The sequence below is a fragment of the Mustela erminea genome, chromosome 13 (assembly GCF_009829155.1).
Source record: "Mustela erminea isolate mMusErm1 chromosome 13, mMusErm1.Pri, whole genome shotgun sequence".
In the NCBI taxonomy this organism is placed as follows: Eukaryota; Metazoa; Chordata; class Mammalia; order Carnivora; family Mustelidae; genus Mustela; species Mustela erminea.
The window spans coordinates 17292893-17314716 of record NC_045626.1 but is presented as its reverse complement, the minus strand read 5'-3'; positions in this window follow the sequence as shown (position 1 = coordinate 17314716).

Here is a 21824-nt window from a genome sequence, read left to right as displayed (position 1 = left end):
TAAATTCGATTATGAGTTGGAAATGTTTGTGATAACAAAGGCGGTCAACAAGAACACTCAGGTGGTTCAATGAACACAAGCACGTTAACTTTTTATTTGGAAATAACTTTAAAAATTCAGTTTGCTGGTACATCCTATGCTGAGATTCACTGTTATAAACATTCTCCCCTGTGTGCTTTTTCATTTGTTCTGCTCAAGCGCTCTCTCTCTACACACACACACACACACACACACACACACACACACAAGCACACATGCACACAATCTTTTTCTGAAGGGTTTGAGAGCAAGTTCCATGTCGTGACCTTAACCCCTGAATACATCAGTGCGGATCTCCTGAGGATAGCGCTCTTCCATTATGTAATCATACTACAGTTATCAGCTTGATAAATACATTTTCATTGACTCAAGACTCTACCATCCGGGCTCCAGTTTGTCAGTTAACCTAATAACACCCCTAATAGGCCCCATATTGCAGGATCCCATCTAGGGTCAGTTATTACATTTAGTGTTTCTGTCTCTCACCGCCTCTAGTCTGGAGCAGTTCCTCTTTCTTTCTGGATGGTACCATTACCATTTGTAAAGAGCACAGTTAGCCTCTGCCCCAGCTTTTTCTGATAGGCCATTCCACATTTGGGGTTTGTTTGATGTCTCTTGGGAATGAGATTGAGGGTACGGATCCTTGTCCAGAACCCCAACCAGATGATGCTGTGTCCTCAGGGCACCACACTTGTGATGCAGTTTTGGAAGGATGGTGAGGTCCAGAGCTGACAACCAAGAAAATTCTTGAGACATCTTTGGTGCAAAATTTCTGGCTTTATTAAAGCACAAGGATGGACCCTTGGTTGGAAAGAGCTGCTGCCCTGAGGTGGTGGGGAGTGGCTGATTCTATACTTGGGAGTTGGGGGAGGTAAGGGCAAAGGGAGGGCCCACGGACTTTGATATGCTAAAGAAGACCCTCCGGATCCTGGAGGCCTTGCTATTGTCAAGCTAAGGTTGTTTTTCCCTCTAGCAAAGTATTAACATTCAGACAGTTGGGAGTTTCCTGGAGGAATGTCACTCACATCCCACCCAGGAGTGTATGTTGGGGGGTGGGGAGGGGAGGGAAGTGGGAGGCGGGGGGGGGGGGGGGGGGCGGGGGGGAGTGGGGAGGTGCTTTGCGGCGTGTCAGCATCAGCTGTGTCCTCAGCCAGCCTTCTGCTCCCTCATCACTCAGAGGTACAAGGCGCCCCTGTTACTTAGTGATGTTAATTTTGATCTCTTAGTCTAGGCATTGCCTGATGTTTCCACTGAATCATAACTTTTAACTTCCTCCCTTGTAACCGTGACAGCTTCTCTGGGAAGATACTTTATGACAATATATATTCTCTGCTCCTCATCAAAACACCGTCCTAGATTTAGCATCTATTCAGGAGTCTGCCCTTTCCTAGTCTTTACCTTAGTGCTTGCTCATACGGATTTTTGGAGACCATGGTCAATCCAGCACTCCCTTATCACCAGTTGGTCTATAGCCCTGCTCTTCTCACTCCGTCCCTCCCTCCCTTCCCTAGATGCGCAAATTCCTATTTTTTTTTTTTCCCAATGGTTTATAAATTGTTACTGTGCTTAATCACTGTTGAGCTCAGATTGGGAGACTCTTCAAGGTGGTTCCTGTATCGTCATGATATGCCCACCATTGTACAATGGGGCACTTTCTTACTTTCTGGCATAAAGGACTGTTCCAGACCACTACTGATGTGGGAAACAAGGCAGAAGAACCGTTATTAAACTTCCTTACTACGTACAGCCCACTGACAAGTCCTTGAAACCTGGAGAGTGACCTTCCTCTAGGAGCTCAGCTCCTTGATGTTGACACTTTGCTAAAGGCCAAAGGCAATCTTAGCTTGACCCCCAGGATCCTGCAAGTCTCCTTTAACATCTAAAAATTCCTTTGGAATGTTTCTTTATCTCTGCCCCACGCCCCAAGATACATGTTAGCAATCATCCCTCAAGCACGTGACCCACTGATACACATCTGCAGGGTCACATGACTAAGGTTTTATTAGACAATTTTCAGTGAATTTTGAGCCCTTCTATCAAGTTATCAAACCTCAGGGTGATTGTGGGATCCTCCTAAACTTGCAACTGAAGACTGAAGAGAGAAGCAGACTCCCCACTGAGCAGAGCGCCAGGCATGGGGACCCATGGCAGGACCCTGAGATCACGACCCCAGCAGAAGGCAGACCCTTAACTGACCGAGCAGCCCAGGCGCCCCTCATGGTTACAGTTTATTCCAAGGAAAGGATACAAACTGAAGTCAGTGAAGGGGAGACGCATAGGAGAGAGCCCGGGAGGGGTCCAAACATGGAACTCTGGTCATTTTCTCCCCACGGGGTCTTGGTCAACGTGACTTCCTCTGGCCATGATGTCTGAACGCACCTCTAGAGACTGCCAACCAGGGAAGCTCACCTGAGCCTTTTGGTGTGGGGAATTTGTGTTTGTGTTCCTGCGCAATCACACACTGCCCGCGTGCTGACCTTCAGTCTCTAGCCCTTCCCAGAGACTGGGTTAAAACTTGAGTCTCTAGTTCCTCTAGAGGTCAGAACTGATCAGGCATGGCCCAAAGCCCCATTCATAGATCCCATTGTTAGATTGTCCCACAGCCAAGGCTCCCAGGTAAACAAACATTCCCAACAGGCAGGACGTTCCAGAGCCAGGAGATCACCTCCCGGTAGCTCAAGGCTCTTCTCAATTCACCCGTGAGCCCTTCAGGGATCCTACCCGCCCGCCCCCCTCCCATCCTGTTACTGGTGTGTGCAAGGTAGGGCCATAGTCAACATGGAAAGAGAACAAACTCCAGGAATGCCTGAGGAGTTCAAGAGATGACACAACAGGAAGACACATTCCTCTACATTCTATCAAATTCAGAATGTGAAATTTAACACGCCCAGAAAACATGAAATAGGTTGTAGCTCCCTACACGCTTCGTGCAGTGTGGACTTGAGCAAGAGAGCACAGCAAGCACCTTGGACCGAATCACCGGGAGTCAGCGTTCGTGGGCTTGCTCAAGGGATGAGGCAGCATCACCAGCAAATGGTACCGGAGAAATACAGAGGCAAAAAAACCCCTACATTGTTGCAGTAATAGCAGGTTCCAAAGAGCTGTGGCTCTGGCAGTTAACAGTGTTACCTTTTACCTTGTGGTGAGACCCAGGAGTTTAGCCAAGGAGAGTGCTTCGGGCAAACAGAAAGCGATGGCACCTAGGTCCTAGAAAGGATCTTCGTGTGCACTTTGACCAATCGCACAAAGGTGATTACTTCTCTTCTCTTCTCTTCTTTCAGTCAGTCTAAATCTTCATGGATAAATCACCATAACTTAGGTGATCTCGTGAATTTTGTAACACATTTGTTAACCAAAATGTTAAAGAGACAGCCCACAGAAATGACTGGCCTGATGTTGCATATACTTGGGGCAGCCGGGGTCCTGGCCATCTTGCACCTGCTCTGGTCCAGTCTTGGAATCAGTCTTTTGTCCATGGAACCCGGACAAAATGGCTGTCAGAGACCAAGGTCTCTGTATTAATTCCGTGAGCTCAAGAAACACAAAACTTTGAACTTGGGAGGGAGAGTTAACACTTTCTGGTCTTTTATCAGACTCGCCACCTATAGGGAATAATGCCATTTGGGGCAGTCCAGCATCTGCCCCTTTCTCCCTCCTGCTAGTACCCCATCTTCCGTGGGGTGTCTCTGTTGGGCATAGTTGGTTTATCACTAACGGAAAGGGCCATTAGCTCCTCCTTATCCCCCCGAGAACCACATGACTAAGCCTCTCTCACTTGGATGCTTTCCCCTGTGAGTTTAAATCTTGAGCAAGTATCACAGGAACATAGACCGTTGGAGGTGGTCCCAGTGGCAAGAGGGGGCAGTGGAACTTCTCACGTTCTGTTAGTCGATCCGTCCTGAATCCCCTGGTTGGTTTTGTTGTTGCTGTTGTTTTGTTTCGCTTCCGTTTCCCAAGACAAAGTTCATCATCCGCCTGTGGATTTTCTGGACTCTTCTGAGCCTTCTTGCCATAAACACTCTTTGTTTGCCTTTTTGCATAATATAGTCAGTATTGATTTTGTTCCTTAAAACAACAACTCTTGACTGAATTAGCGTACTATTTATTTCTGTTTTTTTTTTAATTGTTGTTTGGTATCAAGAGGATTTTGATTCCGTTAAGTTTTGCAAATGGTAGTAATTTAACAGCTTGTCTTGCAATCTCAGGATACACAGAAATAAAGTCTTCCAAAAGCTTGAGCGCAGAGTTATAGGAAATTTCCATTTCAACATGGAAGCATGTAGCGTATCTAAGAACAGTTCTTAATCCTTAGTGGGTGATTGTTTAATTTTGAAAGTGTTAATGAACAGCTTTCTCAACCACTTACAATTTTTGCTGTTCATAAAAAATACTTTCTAAATATATCTTATAACATGAAATGTTCAATGATATACGTGAAAAAGAAACTCAAAAATCTCAGGGCTTTCTCTTGACCCTTAAAAGTTCTAAAACAACTAAATTTGTTTTGTCTTTGTATATGAGAGATAATCTTTGTTTCACTTTCATCCTTGGTGCATTATTTACATTTGTAAGCGTATAAGAAAGAGATGGAGGTCAGCACAAAACGGTTCAGCCTTTTGGCACAGTTAACACATTGGCAGCCTCCCTTATGTTTAAATCTGTGTCTGTCACATTGGAGTATATGCAAATGTGTGCTGATACACTTCCAAAAAAATAGAAAAAAAATCCATTGTGAAAAATGAAATTTGGATGTAGTCTTCTATGTGGAATCCTAAAAATCCTGCTGGAAACAACAGGTTTGCTGGGAATATTCACCCTGTTCTGTTTTATTTTTTTTAATTGTACATTTCTAGGCTTGTCCTCCCTCCTTCCTGACATCTTCCCTATGCCCAGCTCAAAAGAAATATCTCCCTTCCTGGGGCACCTGGGTGGTGCATTCAGTTAAGCATCTGACTCTTGGTTTCAGCTCAGGTCAAGATCCCAGGGTTGTGAGATCGAGTCCCGCGTCGGGCTCCACTGTCAGTGTGGAGTCTGCTAATGAACGCTTCTCTCTCTTTCCTCTGCCCCTGCATACTCTCTCGCGCGCTCTCTCTAATATAAAGAACTGTATCTTGAAAAGAAAAGAAATATCTCTCTTTCATGTGCTTAAAGCAATTATTTCCTTTCTATAGAAAGAAGAGGCAAGATATAGCCTTCCCTGAGTGCTCACCATTTGGGCTCAAGATGTATTTATTTAATTTTATTTTTATATATGTAATGCCTTGTTTTCTCAAATGTATTTTAAACTCCTTAAAGCCATGAGCCAGTTCTTGCACAGACAAGTGTCATGTGATCAGTGCGAAATTCCACTTTTGCCCTGCAGACCCATTTTCACCTACTGAATGGAGTGTTTCCCAGTCATGTCGCCTGACACCTTTGCAATGTTGACTCATCTTCGTGCCACAGGTGCTATTTTTACTAGACATTTTTCTGCAAATTACTCACTTTCCAAATCGAAAGTAACTTATTTTATTTTATTTTTTAAAAGCTTTTATTTATTTACTGGAAAGAGAGAGAAAGAGAGAATGAGCAGAAAGAGAGAAAGACAAAAGAGAAAAAGAAGCAGACTCCCTGCTGAGCAGGGAGCCAGGCTGAATCCCCAGGTCTGGGGATCATGACCTGAGTCAAAGGCAGGCACTTACGCAAGTGAGAAACCCGGGCACTTCCCCCAACCTTAACTTTTTTGAAAGGAAGCTTTTCTTTAAAATAAGGAAAGTGGTTGGCTCAGGCAGAGCATGTGACTCTTGATCTCAGGGTTGTAAGTTCAAGCCCCACGTTTGGTATAGAGATTACTTAAAAATCAACTCTTTAAGGGGCACCAGGGTGGTTCACTTGGTTAAGTGTCCTACTCTTAACCTCAGGCCTTTCTTTCTTTTTTTCTTTAAGATTTTATTTATTCATTTGAGTGTGTGTGTGTGTGTGTGTGTGTGTGTGTGCATGAGCAGGAGGGACAGAGGGACAAGCAGACTCCCTGCTGAGCAGTGAGCCCAGCTTAGGGCTCTATCTCAGGACCCCAACATCATGACCTGAGCCATAACTGACTGAGCCCCCCAGGTGCTTCTCAGTTCAGGTCTGCATCTCAGGGTCATGAGTTGGAGCCCCACGCTGGGTTCCACTTTGGAAATGGAGCCTACTTAAACGTCAACAACAAACCCAACCCTAACCCTAACCAACTAATTAACTAAAAGGAAGCTTTCCATAAATAGGAAACCAGTATTGTTTGGCACAAAATAAAGGTAACATAAAAATAAATACATTTTTTATGGAGCATCTGGGTGGCTCAGTGGGTTAAGCCTCTGCCTTCGGCTCAGGTCATGATCCCAGGGTCCCAGGGTCTATGATCCCTGAGATTAAGCTCTGCATCGGGCTCTCTGCTCGGCGGGGAGCCTGCTTCCCCCTCTTTGCTTGCCTCTCTGCCTACTTGTGATTTCTGTCTGTCAAATAAGTAAATAAATAAAATCTTTTTTAAAAAAATACATTTTTTAAAGCAGCACCATTATTCCTTAAACTCTGGCCAGCCGCTGCTGCCTTTGGGCTTTGAGGCCAAGGGAAAAGCACATATTAGAGCCATTTCTCCTTAACTGTTTGGAGGGATTTGGAACTTTGGAAAGGGAGTACCTTTCTTTGTCACCATGGGACTCGATGTTATTGAAGTTATCCACATCAACTAAGACCACCCTGTGTAGCATAGGAGACACACACCCCGTATAAGGAGAGCAGCTGACCAGTAGTAGGAAACGTCTTGTCCTCCAGCTTCTTGCTTTGTGTGTCTCCATGACTCAGTCTGCAATTCTTCCCCACTCTTGCTTGCATGGTGGGACCACACAATGCATGTCTCATCATTGACTCAGCCTCAGATCTCTTATCTATAAAATAAGAGAATTTTACCAGAAGCTCATTTTGGCCATTTCCAGTCCTGACTTTACCGGAGTCTATGACCACCAGATCATAAGCGGTCATGGAACTCAGGACACTCCTGTCTGCGTCATCCCCCAGCGACTGATCGCTGTTCACCAACTGTTCCGCACTGACTCAGTCATCTTCACCGTGAAGGAGGATGATGGCCATTATTCTGCCCCTGACAAAGGACCAGAGTTAAATACAGGACAGATCCTTTCTCCCCTGAAAGGCAAATATTCAGGAAACAGAGAGTTTTGAGCTTGGCTCTGCCCCCCAGAGTTTCCATTGTTCCAATTACTCCAACTCTCTCACATTTTATTTCCATAAAGGGAAGGAAATCATAGACAAGCTAAATATATTTTAGCATGTAATCCCAGTTTAAGTTAGCTAAAGGGCAACCGAGCTCTAAAATCATGCTGCAATCTCCCAGAAATCATTCTTTAAAAGCAGAATGTTGGGACCTCATAGAATTGATGGTAGTAAGAATGTGCAGATTGTAAAGCTGGTCTTCCCTTCTCTTGGCGGCGTGAATTTCTGGAAGCTTCTGCTTCCCCATCCATTACATGAGAGATGTGGGCTTTGCTAGATTACCTTCGTTTTCTCTCCTAGCAATTACCTTAAACATTTACAAAAATTCTCAGTTTTGAGGAAAATGATCAGGAATCAAATTTGTAGTCAGCCCTAAAACCATGATATAGTAGGAAGTGCAAATAGGAGGTAAGATTTAGAAATTGTCCCTTATGTAATAGTTTAAAAAAAAAAAAAAAGATCTTAGGTGAAAACACAAGTGAGAATTCCTTATAAAATGAGAGAAAATGGGGGTGTCTGGGTGGCACAGTCAGTTAAGCATCTGGCTCTTATTTCGGCTCAGGTTGTGATCTCAGGATGGTGAGAGGGAGCCCTGCCTGGGCCCTACACTCTGCAGGGAGTTTGCTTGAGATTCTCTCTCCCTCTCACTCTGCGCCTCCTGCTTGTGCGCTCTCTCGCTCTCACAAATAAATAAATCTTTAAAAAAATAAAAGGAGAGAAAATATAGCCTTCCAACATGGTACCTATTAATACATAAAGCCATCAATTCATATAATGCAATTTTTTTTAATTTTAAGATTATTTATTTATTTATTTGAGAGAGAAAGAATGAGCATGGGGGGGAGGGTCAGAGGGCGAAGCAGACTCCCCACTGAGCACAGAGCCCCATGCGGGACTCCAGGATCACAGCCTGAGCCAAAGGCAGTTGCTCCACCAACTGAACCACCCAGGTGCCCCATCCTATAAGTCAATTTCTGAATGAGCACCTTACATTTTATTCCAAGCAATATTAGTGAGAAAAATATTTGCCTGCAAATATATATTGGAAAACTGTTGATTATCTGCCAAAATATTGGCAATACTCAACACTTAAACCTACAAGCCTGTTTGGGAATATGGGGTATTTCAACACTAAACACAGGCCAGCTCACCTGCCTAGCCATTAGCCAATAGCAAAGATATAGGGGCAGCTTACAATTAGGCTAGCAAGGGTTATATACAGACTTTAGATACAAACTACTATAGCGGAGGGGAAAGAACTCTTTCTGGGAACTCTAGGTTCCCAGCTGGGGCTCTAACAAAAGACAGGATACTAAGAGAAAAGCATACACATTTATTAAATGTCAGTTTCACATGGTACTGGAGCCTTCCTACAGAAGTGAAGACCCAAAGAAATGGTTCATCCTGAGTGTTTTATACTTGGTTAGATGAGGAGTGGGAAGTGGTGGGAAAATGGGATAGGACAAACAGGCATGAGCTAAACTGAGGAAACTCAGCAAAGCCCGTTCCTTTGGATTCCTCTTGCAGTCTCCTGTTCTGGGAGCGCACGGGGCGCGGTCTGCACGCGCGTGCAGGGTCTATGACCAACATCAGGGGAAGGTCAGACAGTTCTTCCTACACCTGCTGTTTCTCACATTCCTGAAGCTTAATATATTTAATTTGCCAAGGCGCCGTATTTTGCGGTAGCACGGGGTCTGAACTCAGTCATGGCAAAGTGAATACGGAAGGAAGGTCGGAGCGCTTCAAGAAGGCAAGCCTCTGTAGTCCTTGTGCTAAGCGAACGCCTGGGGGAGAGGTGAAGCTTTAGCCACTTCTACCGTTTTGGGAAACGAGAGTCCAGGCTTTCGTTACAGACTCTCATGTTACGATTTCTGCTGGAGAAGGCATTTAGAAAGAGCAGAGATTGTAATTTTATCTAATAAGATTGGTCCCTGTGCAGGGGCAACTCCAAGTCCACCTGCAAGAGGAAACAGTCTTCCTTTGATTTCTCTTGCCATCTGAGTCTTCTGAGTTAATTAGAGCCGGCAAACTGGTTTGAGTTATACAGTCTGTCCACTTCAAGAAAACCTTACCAAACTGTATATTTCATCAAGCAAACTAATTTAGGTAAATAGCACAGGGGGAGGAGGAGGAGGCAGGAATTTTAACTACTACAGAGAAGCAGCCTTTGATTACTTTAATGTGCTTTGGAAACACTTACTTCTTTTAAAGTCATTGAGACACTGACTTATTTGTTAAAACGGACAAATTATGGGATCGCTATTCTCGTTACTAATGATTCCTGCACAATTCCCAGAGACATGTGACATCGGAATGGAATCAGGTTTCAAAAATCTGAGCTACGCAGAGTTGTGGATGAGTCTTGTTCAGGTGCTGAGTGAAGGACTCACGCATTTTAGGTGAGGTGGCAGATTGCCACAGGGGATATAAAGAAGCCTTCAGAGACGCTGCGATGTCCTGGAATCTGGGGTGACCGGGAGGCAGGGAAAGTGGGAATACGGGGATACAGATGAAACAAGATTGGCAAAGAGTTGATCGTTGTTGAATCTGATGATGAGTGCATGGAGGGCTCAGTATGCTATTTTCAACACCTATTGAAATTGTCCACAATGAAATGCTTAAAAGTCTTTTAGTGGCACCTGGGTGGCTCAGTTGTTAGGGGTCTGTCTTCCGCTCCGGTCATGATCCCAGGGTCCTGGAATTGAGCCCCGCATTGGGCTCCTTGCTCAGTGGGGAGCCGGCTTCTCCCTCTGCCTGCTGCTCCCTGGTTTGTGCTCTCTCTCTCAAATAAATAAATAAAATCTTTTTAAAAATTTAAAAGTATTTAAAAAAATCTCGCAGAATGCATATGGCCAGGAAACGGGGACTGCCAAGATGCAGACAGCAATGTGGCTGAAGGGCAAGCTCGCACTGAGGGAGCCTGCAGGTCAGCTGGGCAAGCGTTGGGCCACGACTTGGTTGTGTTTGAACTTGCATTTTTGCCCCTCTGCGGCAGGCAGGAGAGATCAGACAGCGTCCGCCAGGGCTCGCCCTGAGTCAGACTGTCACGGAAGCTCCAGATGCCTTCTGTGCTCTTTGAAACGCTCAGTCTTTGCTTCTTCCTCCTCGCCTGCAATGCTGCGTCCTCCACGCTCACTTCAAGGGCGCCTCTTTATCAAATCCCATCGCAGCGGAAGTTCTGAGCTCGTAACATTAACATTTTTAAGAAACATGATGGTGCTTTTCTCATTTACATCTTTGTGTTCATGACCTTCTCCCTATTGACCTGTCTGTACATGCATTTCTGGGAGAGAGGGGCATGGGATTCTCACCGGTTGGGGTGGGGGGGTGGTTTACAGCAGGAGTAGAGAGAAGTCCTGTTTAGGCTCTGGCATCCGAAATAGGATTTTTGCCCAAATGTGTAGCGTTACAAACCACACTTGGTTGAGAAATAGGATTCACGTTTTTTTTTGGTCTCCTCCAAGAGAATTCCAAGAGCCTGGCCCCTCGCACCACAGGGTTCTAGGTTAGAGGGTTTCCATCGGTATAGAGGAGAGAGGAGAAAGTCTGTCTCTTCCATCCCAGAAGAGTGTGGGGAGAAGTCAGGGGACAAGGTAGAGGGGAAGGCAGATGCTAAGATCCTCAATTTCTGTTCAAGCTCCCTCAAGGAAGAAGCTGGAGGCAGCTTTAGAAATATCTAGAAATGTGTTAAAGGCTGGAAGGCAGCAGGGCATTTGGCCTGCTTCCCATTGAGGGCTGTAGGCTGCCTGCTTTTTCCAGTCTGGGGATAGCTCCATCAAAGTGAACGCAGGCAACACGTCACGAGTAGTAGAAGGAGGGAGGACGTAGCTCCATGTGGTACTCATGGACCTTTGAAGGTCCCACCTGTATATGAGGCTGAAGGGGGTAAAATTAAAGCTTCGAGAGTTTAAGTAACTTGACCCTAGATAGTAAGTGGCAGAGCTGGATTTTGAGCTCTTAGTTCTTCACCACCACGCAGCTCTGCTTGGCTCTACCCTGCGGCTGGGTAACACAAGAGCAGAGTTCCCGTGTGGGTCGCAATGCCTTCCTCTGCTCAGGCCCTGGGCGCGGTCAGCGTTCACCCAGGCGCGTGCCCTGGGCTCCCGTCATCCCACAGCAGCGGCTGCCGAAGTGCCTCCACGTCTCCCGTCTTCATCGTATTTCTTCCACACCTTCCCCTCCCACTCATGACTCAGACTGCAGACATCACCTCCTGGTTGCTAGAACTTTCTATGGCTCCCCATGGCAGTGACTCATTCCCTTCTGTGGGTTCTCACGGCATCGCACACAGAAACATAGTTACATACTTACAGGACAATCACCTGAGCTGGAGTGGGCGTCTTCAGTGACAGGCGAGCACCATATTCATCTCTGAGTTTCTAGGCTGGAGAGGAAGTGCTGGACTGTGGGCTGCCTTGCTTGCTTGAGACTCTTCATACTGTCAACCGTGTGTCTTCCAATACAGCGGAGGCCAGCAAGCAGAAAATGACATTTGAAGCTAGGTTTCCATGAGGAATTTGGGTCTTGCCAGTCACGCATTCGTGTAAGACTCTGAAGACTGAGCTATGTATTGCAAAAGGCAAGGGGCAGGTATTCATCTTGCTGGTGGATCTTGACTTTTTAAATTGTGACACCAATTCCCTGAGTCAGGTGGATCTACATACAAATGTAATATAATCCACAGAAATTTGTCATGGGGAGGAAAAAAGCATGAACTTAGCAGAACTGCTCCCTTAAGTTGCCAACAACCTCTAAGAATCAATATCCATCCCCACCCAAATGACCGGGTTAACCATGACTTTCTCACTTGCCTTTTCAAAGAAAGCAGGCTTTGTGTTGTATTTGATCTAGATCATATGGAAATTCTGTTAAATTTGTCACAGATTCTAGCTGTTGAAAAGAGAGCGGGAAATAGTAAACCAGGACAACAGTATGATCAAAACGACAAAAAAAGTAAACGATTATTACTGGCAACAAAGTCAACAAATGTCCCCTGAATTCCCAAAAATCACACCAGAGAGGTAGGAATAGAAGCTTCCATGTAGCGCTCAGCCCAAAGTTTTATTTGTATAAATTTGATTATATTTCTTTCCACCTTTGCAATGGAAGATTTTCACCTTCAACAGCCAAGATGTATGAACCATTATAAAGTACACCGGGAAAGCTGTGGGCATGGGAGTGAGGACAGAGTAGAAAGTCCTGATAGAATTTTACCAGGAAGGCAAAGGGAAGCTCAGTGATTTGGTGAAGATCCCAGAGAGTTGGTAACCGAACCAGTTCTCTTCCTACCTGCACCTTCTAATGTGGCTATGTTTTCAATAAACTTCTTGGGAGGAGTCAAGAATGGCCATAGCCCGCATCCCAGGGCCAAGAGGCCAAGCCTGGTGAGATCCTGCCAGGCTCCTGGGTAGTGGCGTGGGGCAATGGATACCAGAGCATCAACAGAGCCACGGGAACTAGAAAGAGCTGCAAATTGTTCATGGTATGGGCTTTGGTGCCTCCCAAAGGGCGAGAGCACCGGGGATGAATGTATATTTATGAGTCTTAGTTTAAGAATCATGTAGACCATTGGTCCTTCGCAGCTCTATACCCAATGCTAAAAATATGGTCTTAGTTTGGAGGCATCCAGTTTGCTGCATTGGTATGCAGGGCTTTTCCTGGGCTGATCACTTACATTGTATTTTCAACACCGCTCTCAGAGGCACTGTAACAAGCAGCCACTGGGGGTATTGAAAAGATAGCAATCTACCCACACGGGGTCCTTTCTTCATTGTTAGCCAGCCAGAGCAAGCCCAATGGCATCTTCAACAATCCAGCAGCCTTTTGTGACTTCTTCTTCCTTAGTCAGCTCTTGACACCAACTGAATGATTAGGTTAGAGCTGCAAGGAACATTTCAGATGCAGCTCAAGCATTCATCATCAGCCCCACCCCCACAAATGATATAAAGGGAAATAAAGACACTTAAATAATTACAAGTTTAGAAAATATAAAGTAGAGCAGATGGTTTTATTTTAGACCGTTAAGTGAAAGTGGATTAACGTTTTTTTCTTAAAAGACATTTATTTGAAAATTTCAGATCAATTCCTGTGTCACTGTCTAGTATCTAGTCTTGCTTGTTTTAATCTTGTCTCTGCAGATTCACTCCTTCTTCTTCAGCTGCGGTCACTGTCGTGGGTCTGCCCTTGTGTGCCTGTCACTGGACTAGGTAACTAATGTCCCCAGGAAAGGTATGGACTGGAAATGTTTGAATGTCTTTTTTTTTTTTTAAATATTTATTTCAGAGAGAGCACAAGTGGGAGAGGCAGAGGAAGAGGGAGAAAGAATCTCAAGCAGACACCATGCTGAGTGTAGAGCCCAATGTGGGGGTCGATCCCATGACCCCAAGATCATGACCTGAACCAAAACCAAGAGCTGGATGCTCAACCAACCTAGGCACCCCTGTTTGAATGTCTTGATACCCCGCCTCATGACTGCGACTGCATGCCTACCCTTGTTGCCTAACACCGCGTCCATCTACAACACCCCACCCCTTCCTTCCTAGTTAGCACCACTTTCTGACTTCTTGTCTTTCCCGTTGCCTAGATCTTCCCTAACAAGGTCAATGCCAAGGACTTTGACTTCCTTAGGTGTTTCTACATTTTAGGTGCCTGGGTAGAACTCAGTTGGTTAAGCAGCTGACTCTTGATTTTGGTTTAGGCCATGATCTCCGGGTCCTAGGATCAAGCCCTGCATGGGGCTCCCACTTAGTGGGGAGTCTGCTCGAGGATTCTCCTTCTGCCTCTCCCTCTATCCCTCTCCCTGCTCCTGCTGTCTCTCTCTCTCTAAAATAAACACATAAATCATTCAAATAAATAAATAAATCTTTAAATAAATAAAAAATAAATGTAAAATGCTTATCCAGAGAAATAAAAGGCAACAATCCAGGAATGTGTTTTGTTATAAAAGTAATGAATTGACCTGAAAACAAAAGTTAAGGCGTTGTCGAAGGCTCTTGAGTGAAAAGAAAACATTCTCCTCCCCATTCCCCTTTCTCTGTCCTCCTCCTCAGGTGAGCTGTTTTTGACCATTGTCTCTCATAAATCATGAGGAAGCAGCGCCATAACTCTAAATAATGTGATATACCCGTTTCCTGATTTCTCTCTCTAAATAGCACCTCTTGACTTCTCGTCATGAAAATGAGGAATTTACTTTGTCATTGTCCTTTTCCTCCTTTGCCAAAGTTTTATTATATTTTTATCTTTTGATCCTTCTGTGAGTCAACTGTGGAAATAAGTGAAGACCAACCAAATGAGAAAAGCAAAGGCTATTTATTCTGAGCTTTGATACAGCAAAGGAGCCAGCCACCATCACTTGTATTTTGGCAGAGATTCAAAGGCAGGCAAAGGAATGGGAAAGCTTTATAGTGGAAAAAAGAGAAGGCTTCAGAAGTGCCCTGCTTGGGGTCTGTTTGCCTGGGAAGCTGTAGGCGAGCCAAGTAGAGGTGAGGCATCCTATTAGCAATTAGTCATTAATAATTAGACAGGGGTTTGTTTGGCTTCCTCTGATTGGTTTTAAATTGAAGAGAGCGCAAAAATTAGGGAAGCTATCGGTTACGGATTGTCCCAGCCATTTGGGGCTGACTGGTTACAGAAGTTATTGTGTAGCATCCTGAATTATCACTAGAGATAGGAATCTGACTTCCTGCAAACTTAATTTCCTCCTCTTCAGACAAGGAATCTTTAGATCTTAATAACCAAGGTTGTCTTGTAAGTCCATGCTTTGACTATCCCATTCACATTTCAAATAACTGCTCAAGAGACAGCATATTACAGCAGAAGGAGAACTACGTGAGTGTCATGGAAACCTGAGTTCAAAGCACAGCTGTGTCTTCCTACCCCCAGTTGGGTGTTTGGGGCTGTCCATCCCTCATAATGCTGCCCAGCCATTTCTTCGGTCCTACAGAGTGGAAGAGTAGAATAGACAGATAAGGCGCTAACGTTCCCGGTATTGGGGTGGGTCCCACTCAAGGCTGATAAGAAAGCAGAGTAGTCTGTGTTATCAGCATATACTTAGGAATCCAACAAGTTTGAGTTCCCTCCTGTCTCAGCTGCTTACTCCCTGTATCATCTTAAGAAAAAAATTACTCAATCCCCCAAACCTCCATTTTCTTATCCATTAGATGGAGATAAAAAATTCTATTTCTTAGGGTTGTTGTGAAGCATAAATTAAATGAGAATTTGCACCCAAAACTCCTATCACAAGCAAGGGTTATTGATTTTGTTGTCAGGGGTAGATGTCGTACCTACTCAATAGAATTAGAGTCTAACACTTATCCTTGGGAGTGTATGTATAACATGATGGGAACCAAATGCTCATAAAATACCCATTCCCCCAAAGGATAGACATATAAAAAGAAAACCTGGCCCAATAGATGTCCTCATATAAGTGGAAGAAAGCTTAAGTATGGCATTTCTAAAGTGTAGAAGAAGCTCCCTGGAATGGTTTTCAAAAACACAGTTGAAGGTTGTAGAGCTCCCAACCCCGTAGAAAGGGACAACTGAGCCAGATACAGGCTCAGCAGCAGAAACCATCATCTGGGCCAGGTGCGAGCAGCTGGTGTCTGGGAAGGTGCATGGACTCCCTCGGGGAAAAACAAGCAAGAGAAGAAGGTGAGGGAAAGTGGCATTGAGAGAGGAATGACCTAGAAGAGTAATGAGTACTTCTAAGCGGAGAATAACTAAGAGAGGGAGCGTAGCGTGCTTGTGCATGGGCGTGTTTCCGAATGTTACAGGCCAGGTCAAGGGAGGAGAGAAAGGAAATAACAATGAAAGTAGTGAGTGAGGGGCACCTGGGTGGCTCAGTGGGTTAAAGCCTCTGCCTTCAGCTCAAGTCATGATTCCTGGATCTGGGGATCGAGCCCTGCGTGGGGATCCCTGCTCGGCGGGGAGCCTGCTTCCCCCTCTCTCTCTGCCTGCCTCTCTGCCTACTTGTGATCTCTCTCTCTGTCAAAATAAATAAATAAAATGTTTTAAAAAATCAGTTCTGGGGTGCCTGGGTGGCTCAGTGGCTGAAGCCTCTGCCTTCAGCTCGGGTCATGATTCCAGAGTCCTGGGATCGAGCCCCACATGGGGCTCTCTGCTCAGCAGGGAGCCTGCTTCCCCCTCTTTCTCTGCCTGCCTCTCTGCCTACTTGTGCTCTCTCTCTCTCTCTCTCTCTGTGTTAAATAAATAAATAAAATCTTTTAATTAAAAAAATCAGTTCTAAACATTAAAAAAAAAAAAGTAGTGAGTGATGCTAGATACAGTCTGAAATGGATTTCATAGTTCTGAAGCATAACTGAAAAAACAGTGACTGGGAGATTTAAAAAATGTTTATAAAGGAAAATTTCAAGCATATACAAAATTATAGAGAATGGTTCACCCCACATATTCACCACCCAGCTTCAGAAATGATCAACTCCTATCCAAGGTCATCAATCACCCATTATTTGGTCTTTTGTGTCTGACTTCTTTTACTTAGCATCATGTTTCTGAGGTTCCTCCATGTTGTAGCCTATACCATTACTGTATTTCTTTTGATTGGTGAATAGTATTTCATTGCATGGATATACCACTGTGTTTATTCATTCACCAGCTGATGGACCTTTGGACTGATGTCCAGTTTGGGACTGTCATGAATACTGTTGTTCTGCACATCCATGCACAAGTCTTTGTGTGGACATATGTTTTCATTTTTCTTAGATAGATTTCTTGAATAAATTTGCTAGGTAGATTTATGTTTAACTTTTTTACAAGCTGTCAACATTATTTCCCAAAATGGCAGTCCCATTTTGTATCCTCACCAGCAGTATATGGGGGTTCCGTTTTCTCTGTGTACTTGGTATTGTCTCTTTTTGTGATAGCCAACCTAGTGGATATGAGGTGGCATCTTCAAGGGGCTCTAATTCCCCATGCACATAGTGATTAATTGTGTTGAGCATCTTTTCATGTGCTTATCAACCATTTGGTGCAATATCTTCTTTGGTGCAATTTCTTTTCAAGTATTTTGCCCACTTTTTCATTGGGTTGTTTGTCTTGTTATTCAATAGCAAGAGTTATTTATATATTGTGGATACAAGTCTATTATCAGATATATGATGTGCAAATATTTTCTTCAAGGCTTGTCTTCATTTTCTTCATGGTATCTTTTGAAGTTTTAATGTTTTTAATTTAATAAACTTCAATATATCAAATTTTTTTCACTAATGGCTCATGATTTTAGTGCTGTATCTAAGAACCCTTTGCCTAAACCCAGGTCACAATAACTTTCTCCTATGTTTTCTTCTATAAGTTTTGTACTTCTCACATTTACCTTTCACCTATAATGTGTATTTGTGTAAGGTGAGGTAAGAGCCTAAATTCCCTTTCTTTTCTCTTCTTTTTTTTTTTCCATACGCATATGCAATTGTCCTCATGTTATTGTCAAGAGAAATATCATTGAAATGTTTTGGCACCTTTCTGTTCCATTGACTTATTTTTCTATCTTTACTTAAGTATTATACAGTCTTAATTAACTTTTGAAATTGGGAAGTTTAAGTCCTCTAACATTGTTTTTCCTTTTCAAAATCATTGTTTTGTGATAAAATGATCATTAATATCAGGATACTCCTATTTGAACTTAAAAAAAAAAAAAACTTGGGATCAAATCACACTGTTGTCAGGATTTGACATGGGTTAATTTCTCTAGCACAGAGACATTTACTTCTTCACCCACCAAGTCTCTAGTGGGCAAGCCTCCTCTGGGGAAAGCACTATAATCACCATGATTGAGATTCAGTCTCTGATCCAGGAGGTTTTTTTTTTTTAATTAAAGATTTTATTTATTTATTTATTGGACAGACAGAGATCACAAGTAGGCAGAGAGGCAGGCAGAGAGAGAGGAGAAAGCAGGCTCCCTGCTGAGCAGAGAGCCTGATGTGGGGATCTATCCCAGGACCCAGAGATCATGACCTGAGCCGAAGGCAGAGGCTTTAACCCACTGAGCCACCCAGGCGCCCCAGATCTGGGAGGTTTTATGGTCTCAGACAGAGACATGCATATTCACAAAAAATATAGCACCTGTTGAAGTCTTAAAGTTCAAGTGTACACACATCATGTATCTAAGACACCATAGCACAAAGAGCATAGGACAACTTGCTCCACCAGATGGGTCCCAGAAGGATTTATGTGGGAGGTGACAACTGAGAGAGGACTTGACAAAGGGTTGATTTTACCAAGATGGCCTCAAGAAGCTCATCCGGGCCTGGGAAGGACATAGGAAGGCACAATACTGCTTGAGGGCAGACCAGAGCGGGATCATTTTGGAGAAGGTGCGAAGGACAGAGCCCAGGTCTGAGCCCTAAAGAGTAGACTCTCCTTAGGCTCAAGAACCTCAGGGGACACTTGGCATGACTGAGGGAAGCGATGCCTATTAACACCTCCTCCAGGTTTGCCCTCCTCTCTTCCTCCTTTTCAAACTCTGCTGGAGGGGCTCCTGGGTGGCTCAGCAGTTGGGCATCTGCCTTTGGCTCGGGTCATGATCCCGGGATTCTGGGATCAAGCCCCACTTCAGGCTCCTTGCCCAGCAAGGAGCCTGCTTTTCCCTCTGCCTGCTGTTCCCCTTGCTTGCACTGTCTCTCGCTGTCAAATAAATAAATAATCTTAAAAACAAACAAAGCCAATTGGATATTTTTTAGGACAAGTCTTTGCCTCTAGAGCCTTCCTTCCAACCACCATCTGGGGCCAAAATGGTCACAAGACATGGAATCTCTCTTTTCTAATAAATGTCCATAAGCTCTAGTCTAATACTGAATTGATTATGTGTATTATGTGAACCCTCGAGAACACTTCTGCTTGGCCTAGAGACCGAGTCTGGATTTCAGGAATGGCAGGCTTGCAGAACATGGCCAAGGTCTTCCTCATAGATTCATGGACCACAGTGGGCTTCTGCCTGGTGAATAAGGGCCTAAGACGGGAGATCATTGGTCCCCACTGCAGCCATCTAGGGTCCCCAGAGCATAAGCACAGACTTGGCACCGCTAAACAAAGTACCCCATCCAGGTAGCTCTGAGCACAAAATGTTGAGGTGGGACTTGGGCAAATATGTGAAGGAGAGGAACTGGACAATGCCCGAGACATCTTTCCTCCAATTTTATCATGTGTTCTACTTTCTGATCCCTTAAGGACTTTGAATGGAGGTGAAGTTCAGAATGTTCATGACAGAAGAGCCTTTGAGTGTCAGAACTGTAATACGTACAGTTGACTGGTCAGTTATAATACATATGGCTAACACATAGCCATCCCAGTCTCTTTCTTCCTTGAGCTACGTCCTCCAGAGAAACTGAGAAGTGAGATCGCTACTTAGCTGACCATTCTTGCAGCTGGAGGCAGTTACGGGACCCAGTTCTGGTCAAAGAGCTATAAGGAGATTTGGGACAGAATTTTTTGCAAAACTTTTTTCTTTATGAGGAGGCATTTTATCGTTAGCTACTGCCCCTCCTCCACAGCTTCCTGTTTTGGAATTCTGTTGCAATTTTGGAAGCTGGAGCAACCATTTTGTAATCATGAGGCCTCAAACTCAAAGATGCAAAACCAACACATGGAAGATGGTGGGCAAAGAAAGATGGAAAGAACCACGTTTCTTGATGCCATCACTGAGCTGCTCACCCAGCTCCGGTCTGCATTCCTTCAAATTTCTCATTTGGTGAGATAATAAGATGCCGTCATTGTTTAACTCATGGTTAATAATGTTTTCTGTTGCCTGTAGCCAAATATATCATAGAAGGTATGACCCTAGTTCTTTCCCTTTCCAAACTTTCTAGCCTTTACTTACACTGAAAAGTACAGAACCCTTCTAGTCCCTGCCTGGAAAATAAATTGGGGAAAAAAATAGCCAAACTTCCAGGAAAACACCCTCGTGATAAATGATTAGATGATAAAGAGTCCACAGTAGCACTGATGGAGGAGAATAAACAGCTAAGGACCCATTGTGACAATGGCCCTTGTCCCAGTTACTTCATGAGGAAAACAGAAGGACCAGTGTTTTGTTGTACCACTCTGGTAAATGAGTGAGTTCAGTAGTGACCAACCAGAAATATCCATCTCACACAAAGCAGAAGACCATTGTTTCTAGAAGGGAGGGAAGCAGAAGGTAGTAAGGGAGAAAGGATGGAGAGAGGCAGGAATGAAGGATGATGGGTACGATACAAAATGGAGGATACACTGTTGAGGGGTAGCAAAACATGCCATCTTGAAACATGCCACCTTGGCATAAAGGTTATTCTGACCTAAAGACACTTGAAAAACAGAAGATTCAGGAAGGGCATTCTGACTTCCCCTTGTCTCCCTGAAAGCAGGAGAGAAAACTCCCAGGGGAAAGGTTTCCTCAGGAGGAGAGAGAAATTCTTATCACCAGAGATGGGAGTCAAGGTGAAAATAAATCTGTACAAATAGACCTTGTTAAAATAGTTAAAAAAAAAAAAGGTTTTATTTATTTATTTGACAGAGATCACAAATAGGCAGAGAGGCAGGCAGAGAGAGAGAGGGGAAAGCAGGCTCCCTGAGGAGCAGAGAGCCCTATGTGGGGCTCGATCCTAGGACCCTGGGATCATGACCTGAGCTGAAGGCAGAGGCTTTAACCCACTGAGCCACCCAGGCGCCCCTTAAAATAGTTTTGTTTTTTTTTTTTAAAAGAAAACAAAACAAAAAGAAAACTCGTATCTTCCTATACTCTCCTCATATATGTTAGTTACTTTTCTATTATTGCTATTCTTTAATAGTATGTGAGCTCTTAGGACTACCTGTTTGGGGTCTTTGTTTTCCTATGGGGACCCCCATGTCCACATAAGAACCTATTACTCTGTCTCATATCAATGTCCTTCCCAGGCCCCGCTGGAGACCCTCAGAGGGGAAAGGTACAATTTTGCCTCACCTGCAGGGAGAAGTGGAACCACCGAGAGTTACGGAGCAACGGGCAATACCAGGACTAAAATCAGAGGCTATAGAGCAACATCTGGCCTGTGGGGCAGTTGTGGGGATTGAAAGCAGACACTTGAAGGGACAGGAGAGTCCCTCGCCATGGAGTTTGTCCTGCAGGAGGCTGAAGATAAAAGAGAGAGTGTCTTGAAAAGTAGTTCGTAAAATCTCGTTTCTTCGGGTTTCAAGGACTTTGAAGAGGAAAGCTCGAGCTTTTTTGGGGGGTGGAGTGGGGCAGCAGAACCTGGGAAATCAAATACCCAGTGAGAAGCCAGGCAAGTGAACAGTAATCCCAGGAAGGAGTGGTGTTAGTAAGCAGGCTGAGCGCCTGCCAGGTACACGACCATGGAAAGTGTCCCTGACTCTTTGCCATAGCACCTCTCCCGTCTGCGTTTAGAAAGCATGGGCGAATAACATTGTAGTATCGTGTAGGTTAAAATGCAAGCTGAGCTGAGGACAGTGTGGCCAAATGACTCTGGGCTAAGGAGAGGAAACTGGAAAGAATAAAATGGCAAGGACTGTCATTAGCAGACCAAGGGGTGGCTTAGGGGAAGGGACTTAGCGCA